Raw genomic sequence first — 18,629 nt, 5'->3', positions numbered from 1 at the left:
AGAACTTAAGGGTAGGAAGGGGTGAGTCAATCATATGGTAAATGTCTATATGTGTATCAACAAATTGACACACTGATGTAAAAGTACTGAACAGGGTGCTGTGACACAAAATAATAGGTAGTCTTAAGAAGGCTTCTCAAGCACCTAACATTTAAGCAGGCACTTGAAACATAAAGGAATCAGCCAAACAAAAAGAATGAAACCTCCAGGGCAGAGGAAATGGCTGTTGGCATTAAAATAAGCTTGATATGCTCAGGCATTAAAGAAACAGGAGGAAGGTAGTCCTCAGTGAACATTTAATTAAATAAATCAAGTTATCTTTAAGGTGGAGGGTAGAAAGATCTATATATACATAAGACGCTTACTGGGAATCTGCTTTCTTGAGGTTCATCAATATCTAGATTTTTCCTTATAGTAGATACTACACTTAAAGCCTAAAGAGGGAAAGGAAAGAATAAGGACTAAAAAGCAATGTTTATTTCAAGTCCGCCCAGGAATCTGTGAGGAGGAGGAGGAAGAGACTCACTCACAAGGAAAATGGAGAGAAAGGATTTCTGCTTTACAAATATTCCTTGGCCAATTTCTTCCATATCCATACACCTACTTTATCTTTACAAAAGACATCAATCAACATGTATTTATCAAACAATATCAGATACATGGCTTAAGTTCACAAGTGCCATGAAAGGGGATTACTTTTATTTATTAATATGATAGGCAATGATAGGATAAAATAGGCAGAGAGGGAAAGGTTAGGACCTGAGGTCCCTGGGTGGGGGAAAAAATGCACGTTTTAAAACAATGCTGGGAGCTTTGGATCTAGAGCAAAATCCCTCAGACATAAAGTTCCTCCTGAGAATGTGACAGACACCACTTACCCCTCCCCTTTGCCCCCCTCTTCCTCCCCACCTCAGGCTTCTCTATGACAAAAGACCTGACTAAAAATAAGTAGACCATAAATGACCCACAAGGAACAGTATGGCCACAGACCACCCCTCATACAACAAAAACCCAATTAAAAAGGAATGACTAGGCATTTAGAGTTACCAAGCCAATAAGGATAGAGTCTGAGAAGGAACAAGGGGAAAGGAAAGAGGCCAACGAAAACCTTATAAAACATGAGAAGGAAAGCTGGTAAAAGCAAGTAAGAAGAGCCAGCAAGATGTCTGAGGCCAGATACTCCCCTTGCATGCTTCTGGCTTCTGCAATCTTGCTTGCCTCTTTCTTGCATCAGCGAGCAGCCAGGAACCAGAAGCTTGACTATACTAGTCCCACCCAACCTGGAATCACATATGTATAAAAGATTAGTAAAACCCAAAATGGAGGCTCAGCCCTTGGAAGTGACCCCACTGGCCAGCACAGGTGCGAAATAAACAGTCTTTTCTGATTCCCGAGTGCTTGTAGCTGGTCTCTTCCTGGGCTCCGAGTATTTGGAACAAATACGAAGTCCCTTTCCTATAGTCTCAGACATTCATTTTCAGATGCCCCCTCTCTGTAAAGAGAGGTTCATACTATTCCTCCTTTCTGATCTCATACTTTAATAAACTTTTGCATGCAGCTAATTTTAGTGTGTGTCCATCTCTTCATTCTTTGAAGTGGCGAGACAATAGAACCTGGGTGCTGAGGTAAAAAATCCTGCAACATTAGGGATGACATGATTGCATAAAGAGTTTAGTATGTAGCTGGAAAACAAGATGAACACCTAAGACAGAATATAACTGATAAAATAAAAGAATTCAAAGATGTACACCAAACTTTAATCCTGATTTTAAGCACCCACATATACCTTATGACTATGTCTGATGACATGGAAATATAGTATATGAGCAAATCAAATTAGCAATCTAAATATGACTCAGAAAAATCCTCCTTTTTTATTTTCAAGCCAACAGAAAATTTAAAGTGGATAATGGCTTTACAACAGCACAGATTCACAAACATTTTGAATATTCAACCATAGAGGACTGCTGAAATTCATTATGGCATATCCATCCACAGCATGCAAATTCCTGTAGTCTTTAAAAATCATGTTGTAGAGGTGATGAGGGAGCATGGGGCAAGCTGAGGGCAAGGTGCAGGCTAACAGCACCTTCCCTCCCAGGTGGGACAGTATGATATCTCTTGGACATTCATGGCTACCCAAAAATGGGAAAGGACAAAAAACAAATGGTTAAACTCATAAGAGTCTCCATCAGTTTACCAGAAAAAGGCAATCCCATCCATCATAGCCTAAAGTCCAGGAACTCCCTACTGTCTCAATGTTAATGCTTTGCTAGAGGGAAAAACAACCTTAGCTTGACCACAGTTAGGCCTCCAGTAAGTCTTTAGCATGTCAAAGTCTCTTTGGAAACCCCCTCTCCCCCAACACCATAAAATGGTCACCACCACCCCCACAAACCCACCCTCCCCCCGCCACACTTACAGTGTAGCTCTTCCTGCCAATGGGTGCTATCCCCATGGTTTAATAAAATCACCTTTTTTCACCAAAGACATCTTCAAGAATTTTCTTGGTCATTGGCTCTGGACCCCACGAACCCCACCATCACCCCAAACTTCATTAGAGGGGTGGGTGCCTGAGTAGTCCAATCGGTTAAGCATCCGACTCTTGTTTTCACTCAGATAATGATCTTGTGGTTCTTGAATTCAGGCCCCACATCAGGATTTGCGTGGACAGTGTGGAGCCTGCTTGGGATTCTCTCTCTCCCTCTCTCTCTCTGCCCCTCCTGCATGCACTCTCTCTCTCTCTCTCAAAATAAATATATAACTTAAAAAAAAAAATTTTTTTAAATCATGTTGTAGAAGGGCACCTGGGTGGCTAGGTCGATTGAACCTCTGACTCTTAATTGTCAGCACAGGTAATGATCTCACAGTTCGTTGAATTCAAGCCCCATACTGGACTCTGTGCTGACAGTGTGGAGCCTGCTTGGTATTCTCTCTCTCCCTCTCTCTCTGCCCCTCCCCTGCTCAGGCTCTCCTTCTCAAAATAAATAAACTTAAAAAAAAAAAAAAATCATGTGGTAGAAGTCTCTTAAATGACCTGGAACAATTTTTAAAACACACATTAAGTGCAAGAATGGGACTCAATTAAACACACAGACAATATGATCCCAATTTAATAAAAATCACAAGGGTGCCTGGGTGGCTCAGTTGGTAAGCGTCTGACTTCAGCTCAGGTCATGATCTCACGGTTCGTGAGTTCGAGCCCTGCATCAGACTCTGTGCTGACAGCTCAGAGCCTGGAGCCTGCTTCGGATTCTGTGTCTCCCTCTCTCTCTGCCCCTCCCCTGCTTGTGCTCTGTATCTCTCTCTCTCTCAAAAAATAAACATTAAAAAAAATTTTTTTAAAGACCTAGCAGAATAATTTAATTTGATCACCTAAAATAGAAACCAGGCATTAACATAATTGTTCTCTCTCAAATTATTTCTTCCAAAAGCCTTTCAACTAGGTCCAAGTAAAGAACTGTGTAAATTAAAAACTACTATTTTTCAATATGTAGTTTACTAAAAACCCCTATATAGAGAAATTTATAGGTTTTATGTATCAAACCTTACTCATGTCAAGAAACTTTACAAGGACTCTTAGAAATAAATGAATTTCCTACCCCCCAAAAAACAGGAGCTATATGATAGATGATGCCTGGGCCAGATACACATATGCTCTCTAGGGGATATAAGGGGGAAAAAATGGTGAAGTTGTGTTTTTTCCCCTGCCACTGGAATATTAAACAAATGAAAAAACCTACTCTGCTCCGTCACTACACAGAAAACTTTCAGATTCACAGAACCTATGTGAAAAGATCAAAATTTCTGTCTTGAAACAGTTATGAGAATATTGACCAATAAAAGTGCTTGCTACTACCAGACACAAGACTATTTTTCTCCTGCATGATTATATAAATGGTGTTTAATTCAACTATCTTGTATCTTCTTCCTCTAAATTCCCTCAACGTAAAGGCCAAAATATAACTCTTTCAACTCTAACAATTCCCTGAGCCTAGATTGGAACGGAGCTAAATTAATAAATATTCATTGAACAGAATACCATTATAGGCCAGCTAATGCATTCACATGATGCACCATGGCTCATAAATTTCTATTGTTAAAACGTACAATTCTTCCATAAACATAAGATGATGCGTCCTACCTGTATCAAATCAAATACAAACCATAGTAATTTATAATTCAAGACCAAATACAGTTGTATATATGAATTCATGTGAACTACTGAGATTAAAAAAGCAGCTGTGTATGTGTGTTAGAGACTCAGCACACACACTGATGTATTTTTTCTTAGGAAGCAGAAGTTTCTTCTGTCTTCCTGATTAACGATATCTTAGCTACAAATCTTCAATTTTACTTTGAAATTTTACATGTAAGTCTTATTTAGGAAGAGTAGCTTTTGCATCATAAAAGTTTCATTTGGTTAAATTTCTCAGAGATTAATCTGCTCTTAAAAGCATGTTACTTCCTATTTTTCTGGCAGAAACTATCGCCGTCAAGACAGACAACAGATTTATAGAACATCAATCAATATTCTTTTAGGGCTCAATCTTACACTGACAAAAACTAATTTAGTCTACTTGCTACCCTTGCTTTCAAGACAAATCTAAAAGCTTTGACAGTCTCAGACAACAGTAAGCAAACCAAAGTGATTGATAAAGAAGATTCTACCATATAGCATTAGATTCTACCATATATACCATCTACCAAATTTAGAAGAGATTCCCAAATCTTCCTTTTATGACAAAAAAGAACAGCAACACAGAATCAAATCATATAAGGTATGTTTATAAAAGTTACACGTATTATTTATATAAAAACCTGTGCTTAAGAGGTATTTTTGATGATGTCAGTGGTGCCACTGAAAATGTTCCATAGCCTTGAGTAATTTCAGCAGCTGTCATCATAATTCTGTTGTTTATTACTGTCATTTACAAAAGATCTAAGGAAGGAAATAAGCCAAAGTGAGATGCTTCTGCCTAACTGAAATTTTATAGCAGGATTCTGTTTTTTCATTTTTAAAGTAAGAAATTTTTCCATTAACACTTCTGACCACTGTTTTCCTTCCCCCAAAACGTAAACATTTAAAAATAGGAGTTTTTTGGCTTTGCTGTTTTCTTGTCACTAAAGTACATTATTATAATTTTTTTTTTTAATTTTTTTTTTTCAACGTTTATTTATTTTGGGGACAGAGAGAGACAGAGCATGAACGGGGGAGGGGCAGAGAGAGAGGGAGACACAGAATCGGAAACAGGCTCCAGGCTCCGAGCCATCAGCCCAGAGCCTGACGCGGGGCTCGAACTCACGGACCGCGAGATCGTGACCTGGCTGAAGTCGAACGCTTAACCGACTGCGCCACCCAGGCGCCCCAATAATTTTTTTAATGTTTATTTATTTTTGAAAGAGACAGAGACAGAGATTTCCCTGCCCCTCCCCCACAGAATCTGAAGCAAGCCCCTGGCTCTGAGCTGTCAGCACAGAGCCAGAAGCGGGGCTGGAACTGCGAACCCTGGGATCATGACCTGAGCCAAAGTCAGATGCTTAACCGACTGAGCCACCCAGGTGCCCCTAAAGTACATTATTATAGACAAAATACATAAATGGGGTTCTCATTTTCTTTGAGAGCATGACAATACTTCTACTGTATTCATTACTATGTGGTCAAGTTTCAATTGTTTGTTTTTCATTGTGATGATGATGATAACAATCACAATAATAAAGGCATTTTTATGATTTCTATAAAAACAGAGAGAATAGAGTCCAACTGACCACTTTTTATCAATGAAAAACATCTACAAATGCAGAAATAGCTGGTTATGCAATGAACTGTGAGAGCTATAAATCAGGGGTTTTGACTGCCAGTCTTTCTACCTAGTTATAATGTATCTCATTACTATTTAAATCTTCCATCAGTTTTGATAGTTCTATTAATTTTAAAAGCATAAAATAAAAGGCAATGCCTTCATTTTTCAAACCATCTCCATGGATAATTCCATGTTTCTCATGTCTCTAAAATCTAACCAGAGAATACCATTATGCAAGTACACATTTAAATCATCAATTTGATAATCTGTCCTCAAATCTGTAACAAGAAATGATGTCCAGCCTATCACAAACTCCTTTCTTAAATCATATTTCTAAAACCCCAAACATTTCCCAATCTCAGTTTTCCAAAATAGCTCTTCTGTTCTCTACATTCATCTAACGGTAACAGCAGATAAGCAAGTAACATTGGGTTTGAGTTCCAATTTCAATAATGTGAAGACTAAGAAAAACTGAAAATCCTCCCACAACAAACAGCTAAAACATATGAAGTAACAGTAAAATAGGTATAACAACTTAGAAAGGTAAGTCTCGTAAGAGATGAGTTTCCAATCTACAATTACAATCCAATGAAAGCTAAAATCAATAATCATAGCAAACTGGAATACATCTGTCTGAAATTCAGGTAGTATGTTATTGAAAATAAAACAACTATTTCAAAATATAACAATACAAAAACATTAAACATAAATCAAGAAATCACACAAAAAAAGAATAATACATTATTTATCACAAACATACGTATGCCTTAATATTAGGTAGAGTGATTCTTCCCCCTTTATTCCCCTTTTTCAAACTCAAGTGGTTTCATAATCTGGATCCACAAAACGTGCTAAGATCAGTATGACCATGATAGTAAAATTAGAGCAATAAAGTTAAAGAAAGGAAAGTTATAGGCAATTCTTACTTATAAATATAGATGCAAAACTTCAGCATAAAATTAGCAAAATGAGTCAAGGAATTTAAAAAACCCGTATCATGATGAAACAGGATCTATTCTAAGAATGCAAGAACAGTTTAACACGGAATACCTATTAGTGTAATCCATTACATTATTGAGTGTTATCAAGGGTCCCCAAAATCAGTAGACAAATTCACAGGACTCAGAGGCAGTTGTAATCACAGCTAAGATTTATTATAGCAACACAGTAAGAATATACAGCTAGATGGTTCAGTAAGGGAAACAGAAAAGTCAGAGTCTGGAAAAGTCCATACACAGGCTTCCTATACCTTCCTTCCCCTGCCCAAAAAGAAACATACTTGGGTATGCTTCTTTCTCTAGCAAGGAAAATGCAGCCTAAGAAAGCCCACTGAGACTGAGATTAGAAGTTTTTATAGAGGGCTAGTCACACAGGCATTCTCTGCTATCACCTACCAAAGTTCTAGACTCCTAGGAAGAAAGCAGGTGTTCACCATCAATCACAATGTACAGACAGCCTAGGTACAGTTATACATCTATACCAGCTAGGTAATGTTTCAGAAGCCAAGTTCTCAAACATCAGCCAAGGGCCAACATTGTAGGCAGGACCTCATAAAAATAGCAGCCCTCAGGCCTTCTACACTAACTGCTTTGAAAAAAACATTTGGTAAAAGGATCCCCAAAATTTTTTGGTAAGTTTCAACACTCATGCATCGCATAGAGCTTTGGTAATGTAAAAGAGGACCTTCTTAACCTGATTTTTAAAAAATATACGAGGAAATGGTAACCAACATCTTATCAAATGGTTAAATGTAAGAAGCATTTTCACTAAAGTCGGGAGGAACACAAGGATGCCTCTACTACTGTTTCTGTTAGGCACTACACCAGAGCTTCATGTACCAGTCATACAAGAAAAACATAAATGAAAGAAATTAAAACTTTTTAAGATGATTATCACATAGAAAAGTCAAAAGAACTATCAGACAAACTATTAGAAACAATGAGTTCAGAATTGTTGCTGAACATAAGGTCAATAAACAGGAATCAATGTTATTCCAAATTCCTTTTTACCAATCTAAAAATACACTCCTTAGAAAATATATACAATAGCAACAAAAACTACCTGAAATTTAGAAATAAATGGAACAGAAAATGTATGGATGTTAATCTTTGAAATCCAACAACTTCACTCCTAGATATCTATAGTAAAGAAATCACTTGTGGGCAATAAGTGACATTCACTTTAGCCCTATTAATAATACAAAAAGCTGAAATTGTTGGGAGAACAAATAAACTGATTTATTCATCCAATGGTATACTACACAAGAGTTTAAATGAAAGAACTCAAGCTACATATATTGACATGGATAAATTTCAAAAACAGCATTAAGCTTAAAAAAGCAAATTACAGGGGTGCCTGGGTGGCGCAGTCGGTTAAGCATCCGACTTCAGCCAGGTCACGATCTCGCGGTCCGTGAGTTCGAGCCCCGCGTCAGGCTCTGGGCTGATGGCTCAGAGCCTGGAGCCTGTTTCAGATTCTGTGTCTCCCTCTCTCTCTGCCCCTCCCCCGTTCATGCTCTGTCTCTCTCTGTCCCAAAAATAAATAAACGTTGAAAAAAAAAATTTAAAAAAAAATTTAAAAAAAGCAAATTACAAACAAAAAAAATGAGGGAAGTTTTAACAAGTATCTGTGGTTTTTTTCATCCTTTTTTAAAACACTGTGATACAAGGCAAATGTTGAATGTTCAATCTTAACAATGAATACATGGATGTCCATTACAGTATTATTTTTATTTGAATTGTTTTAAAATAAAAATTAAAAACATAACTGTACACATACGTAATTTTAAAACCCAGGCATTTAACCTGGCAGGGCTGGGAAAACTGAATTAATCTACAGTCTGTGAGTGCCTTCTACTACTTCTTCTCACCACTCTTAGGGTTCAATTACCACTTAACTTACTTGGTTAACTCCCTTAGGCTAAAGAACATTTTGATGAAGGAGATAAAACTCAACTAATTCAATTAGGTTGTCTCACATAGACCTACTTCAAGTGCTTCAGTGCTTTAAGTGCCTTCAAAACAAAACAATATTTATATTTAAAATATATTTTAAATATGTATTTATTTAAATATATTTTTATTTATATATTTATTAAAATATATTTTAAATATAAATATTATTATCTTTAGGGACTTTTTCTTCAAAACAATTCCTGTCATAAATCCTTCTTATGCCCAGCCCAAATCACCTCTTGAGAATCACTGATTCTCTGGGGCTGTCTTCCTTTTTAGATTCTCAAATTGCCAGAATGTCTTGCCCTTCTCCATTCTAGTTGAAATTGTTTTCTTAACCCCACTCTTGATCCAATATCCCATTCCTTGGCTATAACTGCAATCTCAAGGTATAATGAGACATCCTTAGTTTCTTCCAAACTTCCTATTATTCCCCTTTCACCAACTGGTTCCTTCATATTGATAATAACTTAATGCTAGAGAAGCCACAACTTTTTTCCTTAATCTTCTAAAAAATTACCCAGTGATCAAGCAATACTTTGACAAAAGCGTGGGCTGCACAAATGAGACTTCATTACCACTAATAACTTTCTAGCTGTATCATTTTTTGTGATCACATAAAGAAACTATCAGCACCTTCCTCTCCACAGCTCTGAAATGTTTTCACAAGTTTATCAGTATCTGTTTCCTTCTTTTATCTTTAGCAAAGGATTCTCACATGCATCTGCACCCTGAAGTTCCTACCATATTGTTTCTTTGAACAACACTTATCCTCTTCACTATCGTGTTTCCTTTCCTCTTAAGCCTTAGCTGTTTGAGGTCTATGGGTGAAAGAAATCTTAAGAGTGACTGTTACTTATGCATTGGTAACAACTGAAGTCACAAGTCTCATTTATAACTCTAGTTCCTTCATGGCACACATTTGTCATAGGTACTGACCACAGGCAAGTCACTGTTTACTAAGTTCCTGGGCACCATCTTTTTTTATGCCATACCTGAGTGAGTACCTCCAGATATATACAGTTTCTTACTCCCTCTGTCTCTTCTATTTTCAATTCTAATCTTCCTGATAAGAAAAACATATTCTCCATACAAAAAAAATCCTTCACAAGTTTTAAATCTTAAGAAAGCAAGATAATTACCTTTGGAAACACATTTACATGAAGAATTTAAAGACCTGATTTTAGGTCCAGATTCAACTTATTAACACGACACCTTAAAGCAAATCACTTAACTTCTCTAAGCCTCCATCTTTTCATTAGTTTAAAAACAATGTCTGGTACATTTTCTAATATGTACAGTGTCTAATCATTACACTCATTAGAATCAAATGAAGGCACATAAGATAAAGTAATAACAAGAGCTAATATTTATTAATGCTCAGTGATGCCTGGCAATATGCAAAATCCTTAATTATTTTATCTCATTTAGATTTAGTCTTCACAATAACTGAAGAAAGTAGGTGTAAGTATTATTTCTATTGTGCAGATGAGGATTTCATGGCTTAGACAAAGTTAAGTAGTTAATCTAAGATCACAACTAAACAAAAGACAACTGAAATCTGAATGAAAAACAGTCTCCAAAGCCATGATTTTTACCACTTCTCCATTTTAGTTCTCAATCTATGCTAAAGGGCTTTATAGACATTAAACATTTTATACATGCAAGCTGATTATCATTATTAGTTATTATTACTCATAATGGCACTATGAATAATGACAGCATCAACCCAATAACTTTTTTTTTGTCTCCAACATACAGCAGTGTGCCTTCAGTACAGGAGGTGATGCTGATGGAGATAGAGACAGATAATGCTATAATAACTATATAGTGACAGATGGTAACGACACTTATCGTGGTGAGCATTTCACAAAGTATATAAATGCCAAATCACCATGTTGTACACCTGAAACCAATATAATATAGCATGTCAACTGAATTTTTTTACAGTTATAGATGTTCCCAAATCTTATTTTGCCAAGCATAGTCATTTTTTAAATGCTACTGTCAAATGAGGGTCATTTTAATACTCAACAGCACAGAAAGAACACAATCTTAGAATAAAGTCCCTTACATTGAATAAATTTAGTTTTTTTTTTCTTTTTTTAATTTTTTTTTTTCAACGTTTATTTATTTTTGCAACAGAGAGAGACAGAGCATGAACGGGGGAGGGGCAGAGAGAGAGGGAGACACAGAATCGGAAACAGGCTCCAGGCTCTGAGCCATCAGCCCAGAGCCTGACGCGGGGCTCGAACTCACGGACCGCGAGATAGTGACCTGGCTGAAGTCGGACGCTTAACCGACTGCGCCACCCAGGCGCCCCTAAATTTAGTTTTATAAAAACATTTTTAAAAAAGAGGACTTTTCCATATACTTGAAATAAAAATCTCAGTGAGCTCCTCTAATTAAAGCCTCTAGACTAGTACCCATGCAATGTAATGCATTCAATGTAAACTATTTTCTTTCAAGGGCAAATGTTTCAGCAGGTCAAAGAGTACTATACAATAATCTAAAATAAATAGCCTCAATCCCACTTCACGAAATTATGTCAGCAGAAAATTTGTTACCTTGGTCTCAATTTTAAAAGATTATTTTGTAACCATGATAATTTGTCAACGTTTACTCAAAAGACGCAGTGTAGACAGCATATTCAAGTAATGCTGCAACTAAAAAGTTAATGTCAAGAGAGAAAGTCCTTTTAAGATTTCCCCAAATTGAAATGACTTACAGAACTTTCTAGCTCCTTCAGGCTTAGCTCCTTTATGGCTCATTAAGAAATCAACAATCTCCTGAAGACTAATTTAATTTCCAAGGTACCTTAAAAAATGGTGTCCATGGGGCGCCTGGGTCGGTTAAGCGTCCGACTTCGGCTCAGGTCATGATCTCGCGGTCCGTGAGTTCAAGCCCCACGTCGGGCTCTGTGCTGACAGCTCAGAGCCTGGAGCCTGTTTCGGATTCTGTGTCTCCCTCTCTCTGACCCTCCCCCATTCATGCTCTGTCTCTCTCTGTCTCAAAAATAAATAAACGTTAAAAAAAAAAAAAAAAAGGAAAAAAAAATGGTGTCCTGGGTAGCAGATACAAGTTACATGGTTACCAGAAAGATAATAATATGGTTACCAGCCCATTACAAATTAGTAAATTGGCACTCTAGACCAGTGTTATCCAACAGACCATTTGGCAATAATGGAAATATTCCATATCTGCACTGTTCAATAGCTGCTGGCCACATGTGGCAATTGAACACTTAGATATGTGATTATGGTAACAGAGCAACTGAATTTTTAATCTTATTTAATTTTTATTAACTTAAATTGCTAGTTGTGAATTATGGCTATTATTTTAGACAGTACAACTCTAGATTATAACTCTTTAAATTGATTGGCATGAGCCTATTCTCAAGATACTAACTGCTCCTGAATGAACTAAAAATATCCAGATCCTACTGCTATAGACCTGAAGTCTGGACCCTGGACCCAGAATGACTCCATGCAGACAATGTTAGGGTCAGCCTGAAACATCACCTCACTTTACCACAACTTCACTGTCACAATGCTCACCTATACACTCAACTTTCCCCAACCTATCTGTGTCACACAGACCACAAAGCATTTTTCATCTAGTGGGTTACTTTCTCTTTGCCTCCTCTTAATCAAATTGACAGAAACTAAAGCACATTCCAAAGGCATCAAGCAGAGCTGCTAAAATGAAAAGGAGACAGTGGAGAGGCATGCTTTTGCACTAACCTTTCATGTCTAAAGACATGGATTCAAATATAAATCAAACACTGAAGCTTGGTAGTCACATCCAAAACCCCAGGTGGATATGCATCCTAGTCATAAAACTCTTAAAATATGACAAGCTGAAAAACGCAGCAGATGGGAACAATGGGCAAATTTGCTCAAGTAAGGCCCACAATCATTAAAAGGCTGGGTCATGGACAATGAAAGTAGAATAAATGCTCCAGAAGTCTGGCCTTTGATTATTTTCACAAATCAATTCAAACAGAAAGATACTATACTTGTAAATATTAAATAGGAAAATGTAGAGCTGGGGTAGAAAAGATAATTAGGAAGAAATGGATGGGAGAGGAGTATATTTTAATGAGTTCATTTCTCCCTATTCCCTGCTAAGTCTAAGAAATCCAACTTTTAAAAAATAAGAACCAAACTGAAGACTTCCAATTTGTTTCCTTTTCTCACAAGCGTTTCCTCAAAGGAAAACTAGGCATGTTCACAAAATGATGTAAAATCATTAGAGACGTTAATTCCACTAAACTCCCTCTGAAAGGGTTTGACTTTTAAAAATATTCAACCTAAAAATCAGGCTTTTAAACTTCAGTTATTCATATTGCAGTTATAATACAAACTTCATAGTTAAGCAAGCAATAAGTGAGAATAAAAATATTTAGTCCAGCTGGAGTTTGAGGTTCTTTGCTTAATAATTATCGAACACCATCTTTTCACAAGTCATTTAAGTAGTTCATCTTCATTTCACAGTCCTATTGTCCCATTATCCCCAGGCAGCCAAGACTGAAGCACTTCTATAACTGAATAGACTTTCTTACACTGCATTTTGAAAATTGTCTCTGTGCTATTTATTTTGGCTCATGGGTACAATGCATGGTAACTATGCTTTGCTATTATTAAGATTTATGTGCACCTATCTACTCTGAGTCCAACTGCCTTCTCAACAATTAGAAACAATCATGGTAAATTCACTGGCTGGAAAATCAAAGTACAAGAAATAAACCATTCAGTTCTAACCATTTAAGTCTCTTCTACTCGAATACTTATTTATTTTCTTAAAATGGTAGTGTGAGAAATTTGAGTATTATATCTAAAATCTGTTCTTACTGTATACAAATGGAAACACAATCATACACATTCTTTCCCAGTTCTTAAAAATGTACTGCACCAAAGACAACTTCAAAGTGTTTTGTGGAAGAGAATGCCAATCTAAAAGAACAAACTTTTTAATGTGGAACCAGAAAAATGAGAGGGGCAGGAGAATAAGGGGGAAAAGAGCTACTGTGGCACAATTTTCAGAACAAAAGAAATATGGAAGTATAATTTTAAGTTCAGGTATAACAAATAACAAAGTATACTGTCTCTGGTATGAGACAAGAGACACAGACTCAGGAAGCCAGCCTGAAAAAGGTGTAACTAAAGAAACAGGTACGAATCAAACAACAACAAAAATAAAATCTAAGAGCACAGCCATATCATTCCTATTAGGCAGGTCGGAATAATACTTTTGGCATACAGATCACAGAAGGAATGACATGAACACAGCTCATTCACAACTGCAAATAGATGATCACATGTTTATTCTCTACTAAAGTGATAACTGTAAAATCCAGTTAGATAAACAATCCTGATCATTTGCTATTTCGGTATTCTTAAAATAACAGAGTATGAATAGCTGCTACACAGGACCTACATAGAAATCATCCATTCTAAACTTCTGATTTTACGGGCTCAAATTTTCTGTGAGTCAGTGGGATGGCCAAGTCTCTGACTCATACCACAGTGCTCTTCCCACTGAAAAGTGCTTCCAAGTGCCCAAGCTTCCAATTTCATCAAACCTAAGACATCATTTTTTAAAACATGTTCTTCCTCCACAGCAGCAGGCTTTGAAAAGGTTTTGAAATCTCAAACAGCATGACGAACTTCTATACAGAAAGAATGAAACACATTAGCCAAAAGTGCCAAGAAAAAGAAAGAGCTTCCTTCAAAGAGGGAACAGTTCTTTCAACAATGCTACAAACACGATGTATTTTCCATGTAAGAAAAGTAATTACTGGTTTTAATAGTTTTTCTTTCGTCTCTGGGGAACATGAGGTAACACTAAAGCAAGAAGTCACAGCGTAGCAAGTTCTGAAGCTTCCATTCCACTCAGAAATAACAAGTACAATTCTGTTAGGAGCAAAGAACTTTGAAAAGAGCTCATTTACAAATAGCCTCAGAAAGGCTGTAAGATGCTTATTCTCATTAATTTTTACACCCATTTTAAAGATTTAGAAATTAATGGATAAAAATTTATTTGAAAACTGTTAACCACTCTGGGAAATACAGACAACATTAAAATTTTAGTATCTCTTAAAAAAGTAGGACCAAACTTGCCATATTCTTCAATATAAAGAATTTAGACAGTTAATGATTACTATCAATTACCAAACATGTTAAGAAAGCTTCTTCCCAACATCTTATTTTGCTCTGCATATGCTTAGTCGTCGTTTCCAGAGTTGCAACTGTGCACTAAGAACCAAAAGAATAAATGTGAACCCATAAAACTCTTTAAGCGGTTATTGTTTCAATCATAAAAAAAGCTGATCACTATCAAGTCACATCTTTTTTTCCTACTATAAAATTCAAAATATAAAAATGAGAAATACTTAACATCGTGCTACCTTACAAATCCAGAGAAGTCCAGTTCAAACAAATTCCTATGCTGCATATACTGCTTTTTGAAAAATGGCATAGTCACCTGTTATAAAAATTATATCTGAATCTTCCAACAAAAATAATTGGAGAAAAAAAATTAGGAACATATGGACAGAAACATAAATAATTCATTTAAAAGAGAACCAAAATGGATGTATTTCTTGACTCTCCTTGTTACCCCCTCAAATTTGGAATTTCATCCATAATATGCATCACATTGCTGTTCGCAAAAAACAAACAGAAAAAAATTTTAAGAGCTTTACTTCTTCCACACATGCTACCTTCCTCCTGCATTGGAGATTTAACCTTCTGTGACCCACATGCTATAAATGAGCTGATTCTGATAAAATTTCTATAACTGTTCCAGGTTTATAAAAGTCACAAAGTGTAGCATAAAGTCCATCACCAAGATAAACTCTTAAAAAGAAGGCTGACATATGAAAAGCTTGAGAACTTTTCTGTATCCCATGTAAAAATGCAAACAAAACCTCAGAATGAGTGGCTGAATTAGAAATTACATTCTAATTATGGGGGGAGGGAAGCTGACAACAGTAATTTGCTTAAAAAGCTTATGAGGAAACCATGACATACATTACTTTTCCATAAAAGAGCAATACAAAAATCACAGAATGAACTTGACAATGAAAATTTTATGTTGAAGAACAAAGCAAACCCAATGCAAGTACTTATTCTTGATAATTAATATTTCTTCCATATGTAGGTTGAGACAACAAGCTATAAAATGCTTGGCATGAAAACTTTCTCCAGACACTAAAGAGTTATCCACACGAACAAGATTGCAAAGGAAATTTACATGCAAGAATTAAAAGAGAGTCTCTTAATAAAAGAATTGTAAAAGGATCTTTAAGCAGTATCTAGCATAGCGCTTTGTGAACAAACATTCATCACATAAGATATATTGTTGTGAGTTAAACACAGAATTGAACCTACCTTTTTTCCTAAATGAAAACACTACATTAAAACAATTTTTTGGCACAAAAACAGACAGATCAATGAAACAGAATAGAGAACCCAGAAAAGGACTGACAGACGTATGGCCAACTCATCTTTGACACAGCAGGAAAGAATAGCCAATGGAATAAAGATATTCTCTTCAGCCACTGGTGCTGGGAAAACTGGACAGTGACATGCAGAAGAATGAACCTGGACCGCTTTCTTACACCATACGCAAAAATAAACTCAAAATGTATGAAAGACCTAAATTAAACAGGAAGCCATCAAAATCCTCGAGGAGAAAGCAGGCAAAAACCTCTTTGATCTTGGCCACAGCAACTTCTTACTCAACACGTCTCCAGAGGCAAGGGAAATAAAAGCAAAAATGAACTATTGGGACCTCATCAAAATAAAAAGGTTCTGTACAGCGAAGGAAACAAATAGCAAAATGGAAAGACAACTGACGGAATGGGAGAAGATATTTGCAAATGAAATATCAGATAAAGGGTTAGTATCCAAAATCTGTAAGGAACTTATCAAACTCAACACCCAAAAAACAAGTAATCCGGTGAAGAAATACGCAAAAGACATGAATAGACACTTCTCCAAAGAAGACATCCAGATGGCCAACCGACACATGAAAAAATGATCAAATCACTCTCATCATCAGGGAAATACAAATCAAAACCACAATGAGAAACCACCTCACACCTGTCAGAATGGCTAACATTAACAACTGAGGCAACAACAGATGCTGGCGAGGATGTGGAGAAAGAGGATCTCTTTTGCATTGCTGGTGGGAATGCAAACTGGTGCAGCCACTCTGGAAAACAGTATGAAGGTTCCTCAAAAAATTAAAAGTAGAACTACCCTATGACCCAGCAATTGCACTATTAGGTATTTATCCAAGGGATACAGGTATGCTGTTTCGAAGGGGCACGTGCACCCCAATGTTTCTAGCAGCACTATCAACAATAGCCAAAGTATGGAAAGAGCCCAAATGCCCATCGATGGATGAATGGATAAAGAAGATGTGGTATATATATACAATGGAGTATTACTCGGCAATCAGAAGAATGAAATCTTGCCATTTGCAACTGCGTGGATGGAACTACAGGGTATTATGCTAAGCGAATTAGAGAAAGACAAATATCATATGACTTTACTCATATGAGGACTTTAAGACACAGAACAGATGAACACAAGGGAAGGGAAGCATAAATAATATAAAAACAGGGAAGGGGACAAGACATAAGAGATTCTTAAATATGGAGAACAAGCAGAGGGTTACTGGAGGGGTTGTGGGAGGTGGGGGATGGGCTAAATGGGTAAGGGGCATTAAGGACTCTACTCCTGAAATCATTGTTGCACTATATGCTAACTAATTTGGATGTAAATTAAAAATAATAATAATAATAATAAATAAATAAATAAATGAAGCATTTTTTAAATTAAAAGGTAGTAATTCAGTCTGCTTACAAAAAAAAGAGACAGGGGAGGTGTGAGAGCCATTTAGACCAGCTAGTAATACAAGGAATCTTTACCTCCAAGCAAGCAATGTAAGAATCTGTAGCATGTAACACCTGCATCTTTAAGACTATATCACCAAAAAAAAGTGGTTATCTTGAAAATATCACCAAAAGCTCCACAGTTTCAAATCTGACAGAATTCAAACACAAAGGGCTATGTATTATATAATTCAATTTTTTGAAACGTCCAGAATAGGAAAATCCACAGAAATAAAAAGTAGATCAGTAGTTGCCAGGAACCAAAGAGCAGAGGGAATGGGGATTGACCACTAATAGGTACAGTGCATGGTGACATATTTGATGAAAATGTTCTAAAATTAAATAGTAGTGTGACTACATATTCAACTTTTAGTGAATTTACTAAAAGCAACTCAACTATACATTCTCTAAGGGTGAATTTTATGGTATGTGAATTATTATTTCAATAATATTCTTATTAAAAATTAAAATAGGGGCACCTGGGTGGCTCAGTGAGTTAATCAAGACTCAGATTCTTTTTTTTTTTTTTTAATTTTTTTTTCAACGTTTTTTATTTATTTTTGGGACAGAGAGAGACAGAGCATGAACGGGGGAGGGGCAGAGAGAGAGGGAGACACAGAATCGGAAACAGGCTCCAGGCTCTGAGCCATCAGCCCAGAGCCTGACGCGGGGCTCGAACTCACGGACCGCGAGATCGTGACCTGGCTGAAGTCGGACGCTTAACCGACTGCGCCACCCAGGCGCCCCTTAGTCAGATTCTTGATTTCAGCTCAGGTCATGGTTCCTGAGTTTGAGCTCCGTGTCAGCTCTGCGCTGACAGTGCAGAACCTACTTGTGATCCTCTTTCCCTCTCTCTCTCCCCCTCCCCTACTTTCCCTCCATCCCTCTCATTCTCTCTCTCTCTCTCAAAATAAATAAACTTAAAAAAATTAAATTTAAATTAAAAAATAATCGGACAAGTCATAA

General features: G+C 36.6%; 1 protein-coding gene across 1 annotated transcript in view; it reads right to left on the bottom strand.

Moving 5' to 3' along the window:
- Positions 1-18,629, bottom strand: part of PIK3C3 (phosphatidylinositol 3-kinase catalytic subunit type 3) — a 152,139-nt gene that overhangs the window by 117,303 nt on the left and 16,207 nt on the right. The gene's annotated exons all lie outside the window — the stretch shown is intronic.

The sequence above is a fragment of the Puma concolor genome, chromosome D3 (assembly GCF_028749965.1).
Source record: "Puma concolor isolate L17-30 chromosome D3, mPumCon1.1.hap2, whole genome shotgun sequence".
Taxonomy (NCBI): Eukaryota; Metazoa; Chordata; class Mammalia; order Carnivora; family Felidae; genus Puma; species Puma concolor.
Note: the sequence above shows the minus strand (reverse complement) of the source record. Positions and strands in the feature narration are given on the sequence as shown.